Raw genomic sequence first — 8502 nt, forward strand, 5'->3', positions numbered from 1 at the left:
AGTAGAATCCGCTCGCCTGCTGAGTCTGGCTCCTTCGTCCCGGACTCTCTGTTGCTCAGGTATGGCGCCTGTGCTCTCCGCCACTGCCACAGCTGCCGCCGCCGCCACAGCTGCTGGCAAGGGCTCAGAAGTGTCTCCTTGCCTGGGTTTCCTTCTCTGGCCTAACTCTCTGTCCTGTGATGGTTCACTTGGTATAATTCTCTGACTTAGGACTGTTCACTGGAACTCTAAAACTGCTTTCTATGTGAGAGCTTACTTAGACTCCAGCTTCTCCTCCGCCATCTTCCCGGACTCTCTGATCTCAGACTTCTTAATAGCTAGGATTTACAGGGGTTGAGCCACTGGAGGCATTGGGTAGAAGCTTTTCTTGAGCAAGAGTTCTTCCCTGCATTTTCCCTGACTCCTCCATGCAAAGGGTGCCTGAAGGTCAGGAGCTGTGAAAAATAGTCTTCCAGCCACAAAATTGGCTGGGGTCTTTGGTAAAAAGTCAAGCTAATCTTCCTCTGAGCCCCATTCTGTGACGCCGCCCTCTGCCCTACCTGTGACTCCAGTACAAACCTTGACCCAGCCTTCAGTGTTCTGCCAGACTTGTCTGAGGCCACAGAACCTTCATTACACCCACACCACCTGCTCTAGAACACCCCTCAGGACCTTTACGCATGCTCTGCACCTTCTGCCCTAGGCCCTCTGTCCTGTTCCATATCTTAGAACTCATGTGGTATTTTGGCACTGGTTGTATCACCTCCTGGAGCAAGTCTTTCCTTCCTTTCTCTCACTTTTTTTTAATACTGAGTTGCTAGAGATCGAACTAGTGCAGGCTGACTGTCAAATGCTCTATCTTGGTGTGTGTGTGTGTGTGTGTGTGTGTGTGTGTGTGTGTGTGTGTGTGTGTGTGTGTGTGTGTGTGTGCCAGTCCTGTGGTTTGAATTCATGGCCTGGATGTTATCCCTGAGTTTTTATGCTCAAGACTAGCATTCTACTACTTGTACAACAGCTCTGGTTTTTTTGGTTCTTAATTGGAGAAAAGAGTCTCATATAGACTTTCCTGCCTGCACAGGCTTGCAGTTATAATCTTCAGATCTCAACTTCCTGAGTGCTATTGTTACAGGGGTGAGCCACCAGCACCTGCCCTCTACCTCTTACCTACCTCGGCCTTCCTCTGAGTCTCAGAATTGTATGTCTCACCAAGCTCACATTTTTTTGCCAGTGTTGTGGCTTGAACTCAGGGTCAAGGCATGTGCCTGAGCTGCTTTTGCTCAAGGCTACATTCTATCACTTAAGCCACAGTGACACTTTTGGCTGATTCTGTTTATGTGATACTGAGGTATCCGACCCCGGGCTTCATGCTTGCATGTTAAGTACTCTACTACTTAGCCACATTCACAGCCCAAGGCTTACTTCTAACAGGAACTATGAGGGTGGGATTTATTGGCATACTCTTTTCAGCACAGAAATCACTGGGCATTTCAAATCTTTGCAGGATTTGGGACCAGAGTGAAACTCGGCAAGGAGGAATGATGAATGAGTGATAGCCACCAGGCCCCAGAGATCTAGGCTCACGTCCTATACAGGAATAGGGAATATTGAGCCAGAACCTTCCACAATACCTATAGCCTAGGAAAAGTGGTCTCCCTGGAAGCAGTGCCTGGCTGCTAGATGTCCCAATGGGACACCTCAGCCAGAACATAATGAACCCGTTGCATACACCAGCCAAGTCAATCCTTCTGGGCTTCAGTTATTAAATGGCAGAGAAGGATGCTTTGTTCAAGCTACTGGCTCAGACTTAGTACTCTCTGAGTGCTTTTCCCAGCTTTCACATGTTGGGGGTCTGGTCATGGACAACCTGATGAAGGCCCATCATCCATACATCATCCGTAAATACACAGAGACATGGAGTTACTGCCTTCTTTTTTTCTTTGGCAGGTCTCAGGTTGAAATATGAGCCTAGGCCCTATCCTTGATCCCCTCTTTCTCAAGACTAGAACTCTGCCCTTGAGCCACAGCCCCAACCCTTGGGGATATTTTCCTGTGATCTCTTAGAAATAAGAGTGTTGCAGACTTTCCTGCCCTGGCTGAATTCAAATTGGCATTCTCTACATCTCAGCCTCCTGAGGAGCTAAGATTACAAACAGGAGCCACTGACACTTGGCTTTCTTTGCTTCTTCTTGTTACTTTTTAATCATGACAATCTGAAATCTTCAGTGTCATTCCAATGGTTTGCATTCGAAGTAAACTTCCCAGGCCTGGAGTTCGAACCCCAGGACTGCCACACACAAATGGAGGCAGATCCTGACAAACTCATTCCTATTTACATGAATGCTAATGGAATGTTATAAAAGTATTTAAATTTGCAGTTAATTCATGATTCTATTTCAGAAAGCCACACATAAATCATTGGATTTATATCTTCCATTCTAGCACCATGTTATGATTTCCCTAATGGAAGGATATTGATTCATTTTTAATTAATGCTTTTATAAGTATTAAACCTTGATACTTCATTAAATGGAGACATAATTTAATAACTAATTGTTGGTAACTATATATCATTAAATGGAGACCTAACTTACTAACTAATTATTGGTAACTATATAAAATTTCATAATATCCTCACATTCTCTCTCTACATATATATATACATATATATATATATATATATGTATATAAAACAATCTACACACACAAACATATATATATATATATATATATATATATATATATATATATATATATATATATATATGGCACTAGTGTGGCTTGATAACAGGTAACAGGTCGTCAGAACTTCCTGGCAGCTCAGTTTGCCAGAGGTTGGTGTGCTAAGACTTTGATCCCATTTATGGATTGGACATTGTAGGCCGTGAGTTGAAATCCCAGCATTGCCAAAAATTTATTCATGTAGTAAGAAGCCACTTTTGACACATTTTTTTTCCTGAAAAAAAGTCCTGGGGCTCAGTATGATGTATAATTCATATGCAAATGTATCCTGTATGATAGGATGTAATAAATGAAATGTTATATGTGTAATAATACTAAATGAATAAGGGTAATAAACATCATACTCACTAAACTCATGTGTGTATTTTTTCCAGTGCTGGGGCATCAATTCAGGCCCTGGGAACTGGTCTGAATTTCTTGTCTTCAAGGACGGTGAGCTTCCCCTTAACCCACAGTGCCACAGAGAAACCCAGATGCTGAGTTCAAATCCCAGGCCTGCCAGAAAAATGGTGCAAATTCCAAGACAGGGCCTTATTTTATTTTATTATTTTTTTTGCCAAGCATGGGGCTTGAACTCAAGTCTTGGCATCTCTGCCACAGCTAGCCCTGCGATTCTAGGATCCAAGTTCAAATCTTTGGGTTGGTAAGAAATAAAAAGGAAAAGGATAAAACGGAGAAATTCAAGAAGGTGGTTTTACATTTTTTCCCTTTGCATTGTGACCATCCTGCGTGTAAATGACAAAGCCCTGAAAGTGTACATGACATTGCATGCTGATGTTTGGCTGGCTATTAGGGAAGCCATAACCCAAAGCATAACTTAGGCTGGGAGGTTGAATCCCAGGGCTGCCACTAAGTATTGGCGAGAGATTCCAAGAAACCCATTTCCATGTACATCCATATGAATAGAATTTTATAAAAGTAACAAATTAGTAGTTAGTGTATGAGTATATTATAAAATTATACATAACAATTTTATTACATTGATTAATTTTCAATTAATAATTTATTATATATTCAACCATGACACTTAAAAGTGGAAAGAATAATTTGAATGTCAATAATGGGTAGTAATATACTATATGTAATTTCATAATATACAGACACATTTCTCTTGTCTTATACATATGTATATTGTCTTATATATATATATATATATATATATACATATGTATATGCATATACATATATGCCTATCTACACATTTATCTGTTCATACGCTTGTCACTCCTGGGGCTCAGTGGTATAATGATAGCTAGTACATACAAAGCCCTGGATTCAATTCCTCACTACCACATGCACATAAAAATCCAGAAGTTGTGCTCTCGCTCAAGCAGTTGAGCATTAGCTTTGAGCATAAAAGCCTAGGGACTGTGTCTAGACTCTTACTCAGGTCCAGGATGGGCATGAAAAAATATTGAATGTTGTGACTGTAACTCTATAAGGATATGACTTCAAATACCTCATCACAGAGCAAGCCAGGAGTCTGGTGCTGACAGCTGTCATCTAACCTGACTTAGGGAGAGGTATACGACTGCAACTCAGCCCCACAGAACCAGATGGTCCTGGCTTGCTCACTCCTGTCATCCAAGCTACTCGGAGGCTGAGATCTGACACTGGTGGATTTAAAACCCAGTCCTGGCGGGATGTCTGTGAAACTCTGAGCTGTGGATCAAAGTGATAGATCTCCAACCTTGAGCAAAAGATCTTAGGACAGTACCCCCAACATTTTAGTGCAATCCCTGTGGCTGACTCCCCCCAAAAAAATGCTCCTCTGAATCATTAGATGTGAACTTTGTGCAGTTTGTGATGTGTTTCTGAAAGAATGGTGATATTGATGAAAGCACCCTAATACTAATTAATGACAGCTTGTGGGATGCATCTATGTGATGATTCTTTCCTGGAGTCAGGGCCCTCACGGGGTGCTGTGTGCTGAGTCCTGCACAGGATGCTATGTGCTGAGTCCTTCACAGAGTGCAGTGTCCTGAGTCCTGCATTGGGTGCTGGGTGCTGAGTCTTTCACAGGATGCTGTGTGCTGAGTCCTGTAAAGAGGGTTATTTGCAGCCAGGCACCAGTGGCTCACGCCTCTTATCCTAACTACTCTGGAGGCTGAGATTTGAGAATAGTGGTTCAAAGCCAGCCCAGGCAGGAAAGTCGCTGAAACTCTGATCTCCAATAAACCACCAGACAACTGGAAGTGTCACTGTAGCTCAAGTGGTAGAGCACTAGCCTTGAGCTGAAGAGCTGAAGGACAGTGTTCAGGCCCAGATTTCAAGCCCCATGACCGACAAAAAAAAAAGTGTTATGTATTTTTTTTTTTTTTTTTTTTTTTTAAATTTTATTTTATTTTATTTGAGAACATACTGTACAGAGGGGTTACAATTACATGGGCAGGATAATGCACACATTTCTTACCAAGCATTGCATCCTCCTCCTTTGTTTACCCTTCACCTCCCTTCCCAGCCTCCCCCCTCCCTCCCACCCAATCATACCCCCCCTCCCCCCCCCCCTCACCGACATTGTAAAGCTGGTTTTGACATGACATTTTGTACTTCTCATTGTTGCAACAGGTCCACCTGAATCCTTAAACGACTTGTTTGTCCCCGTCTCCTCCACATGTTATACTGACATCAAATATAGTGAAAGCAGGGGTTACACTGTGGGGGAGGGACATACAAAGCAACAAAGAAATAATCTTATAAATGCATTAGAAACACATGCATGAAAGAAACAAAAACATTAAAATACATATTTGAGGTTTTGTTTTCCTAACATCACATTATCTGACTTTTTCCGCTTGACTCATACCTATACTAGATATTGCAAATAAGGGAAACCATGGGACCTATGTTTCTTTGGGCCTGGCTTACTTCACTTAATATAATTTTTTCCAAGCCTTTCCATTTCCTAACAAATGGGGCAATGTCATTCTTTCTGATGGAGGCATAGAATTCCATTGTGTATATATACCACATCTTCTTGATCCATTCATCTACTGAGGGGCATCTGGGTTGGTTCCAAGTGTTATGTATTTTGTCCTTCAAAGGGTGCATACTTTCATCTTGTCCCTGTAAGAACTCCAACTGACATGACTGCAGAAAAAAATATTGAGGCTCAGATGTGTCCCCATGGCAGGGACAAAATTATGTATTACTGAAGACTAGTGAGTTGTCTACAGTACACAATTGTTTTGTATTGTTTTTTCTAAGTCATGAACCTTGAACTCAGGGCTTAGGCACTGACCCATACCTCTTGGGCTCATGGCTAGCACTCACCACACAGAGCCAAGGACCTCCTTGCAGCAGGTGCCATGGCTTAGGGTTCTATAACCGAGGTCTGTCATCCTGCCTTCTCAAGAAGCTGAGATCTGGGTTCCAAACTATCCCTGACACAAAAGGTACCATGAGACTATTATATCCTTTTCACCACTAAGAAACCTGAAGTGGAAGCTAGGTGCTTGCGTCTCATGCCGGTCGTCCTAGCTACTCAGGAGGATGAGATCTGAGGATCATGGTTCAAAGCTAGCATGGACAGGAAAGTCCTTGAGACACTTAGATCCAATGAACCACCAGAAAAATGGTAGTGGCTCTGTGGCTCAAGTGGTAGAGCACAAGATTTGAGCTAAAGAGCTCAGAGACAGCACCCAGGCCCAGATTTCAACTCCTACAATGACAACAACAACAAAAAAGTCAGAAACATACTAACAAAGTTGAAGTAGAGGGGTGGGAATGTGCCTTAGGAGTAGAGTGCTTTGCATATATGAAACCCTGAGCTTGATTTCTCAGAAACACATCACTAGGAAAAAGCTTGAAGGGGCTCTGTGGTTCAATTGGGAGAGGGCAACCATTGTACAAGAGAAACTAAGTACAGTGCTCATGTCTTGAGTTCAAGCTCCAGGAATAGTGTATGCACACACACATGCATGTACACACACTTACACACAGAGAGAAAGCAGAAGTGAAGCTGTGACAAAGTAAAGCAGTAGACTTCGGCTCTGAGCTCATGGTCAGCACCCAGGCCCTATGTTTAACTCCCAAACCTAGCCAGCCAGGGCCTAACTAGGAGAGGTCAAAGGTTTCAAAACCTGATGAGCTTCACCAGTCCTAGATGACAGGAAGCTTTGTGATATCCAACATGTGTTCGGATTTTCCAAGCTCCTGGAAACCTAGGAGAGGCAATATAGGCCCATCATTGCCGGCAATGAAACGTTTCATTATGTTGAGTGCCCTAGTTGTCTGCCTGAAGGATTCCTGAATTATATTGAGCACTGTATCTGAACACTGGAATATAGTCTCATAAAGGCAGGATAAGAGCACAGAACTTGGCCTGCAATGGGAGTTGGCAAAAATGAAGGTCTCCTGTTAAAACAGAGCACTGGGAAGAGAGATAGCTAAGGTAAAAACAGACCTTTTTCTCCTGACCTTCAGAGCCTGCCCACACATCCTCACTAATTGGCCCAGATGGAGTTATTTGGTACACAGCTGTACAGGAGTGAGGTCTTTTGTGTTCCTGTCGAGACAATGAGGGAGACTTCCTCCAGCAGGCCTGGGAAGAAGAGAAAACCTCAGGCTACATTGGGAGCAGTGAAGGGAGCCCTGGAACATGAAATACCATAAAAACGGTCTCTGTGTTATGAACTCATTGTATTGAATACAATTTTCTTGCTTCGTGCCATTCATCATAGCTACTCACGAGTTTCACCAAGAGGAATACATCCATACATACACAAAGAAATTGAGGTACAGGTTTTTTTTTTGAGGGAGCAGTCCTGGTGTTGAACTATGAGCCTAGGGCTGGCCCAAGAGCTCCTTTTGCTCAAGGGTACTGCATTAAGCTTGAGTCACAACCCCACTTCTGGGTTTTTCTGTGATCTCTTAGAAATAACATTGTCAAGGACTTTCTTACACTGGCTGGTTTCAAACTCAAATTCTCTACATCTCAGCCTCCTGAGGAGGTGGGATTACAGTCAGCAGACACTTTCACCTTCTTTCTTTTCTTTGTTTTATAATCTGGACTGACTTCTTAATAAGGTCATCCCTATGGTTGGGACTTATAAGTAAACTACCCAATGTTTTTATAGCTGCTTTCTCTGAGAGTATTTTCTCTCTTCATCTTACCCTCTGGTCACAAGGTTGAAGCCAAAAGTGAGAAATGAGTGTTACAGGATTTAGGAGCAAATGTCCACAGGACATGCCAGTTCTGTCACTTAGCATTGAGCTGCAGTGAATTTACTGTCTCAGGATATGAGGACCGAAAGCTGGAGTGATCCTCATACTATCTGCATTGCTCCTTTTGCCTATAAAATGATATAATGATTATGAGTGTTTTGTATCTCCAACCTTAATTATCTAGGACACACTAGAAGCATGTCCCTGTTTCCGTTTTTCTCTAGTACTTCTCGAGATTTAGACTAAAGGTTTGGGTAGAGCGGCTCCTAGGAGAATCCCTGAGGAAATCCACTTGAAGCTTCCTCAGGAGATCTCCATTCAAAGCCAGCCCTAGAAGGAAAGGTTTATTGTCTCCAATAAACCACCAGAAAACCAGAAGTGGAGCAGTGTCCTAGAGGGTAGAGCTCCAGCTTTGATAGAGATAGACAAGCAGGGGATACAGGCCAGACCAGGCAGGAAAGCCTGGGAGGTGTTTATGTCCATTGAAAAACCAGATGGCTGGAAGTGGAGCTGTGGCAGTGGTAGAACCTCAGCCTTGTGAAAAACAGCTGAGGAATGCAGCGCGTCCTCAGTTTAAGCCATGGGGTGGCCACAAAAGAAAATTCAAAAAGAGAAGGC

The sequence above is a fragment of the Dipodomys spectabilis genome, unplaced genomic scaffold (genome assembly GCF_019054845.1).
Source record: "Dipodomys spectabilis isolate Male_0828 unplaced genomic scaffold, ASM1905484v1 ptg000268l, whole genome shotgun sequence".
Lineage (NCBI taxonomy): Eukaryota > Metazoa > Chordata > Mammalia > Rodentia > Heteromyidae > Dipodomys > Dipodomys spectabilis.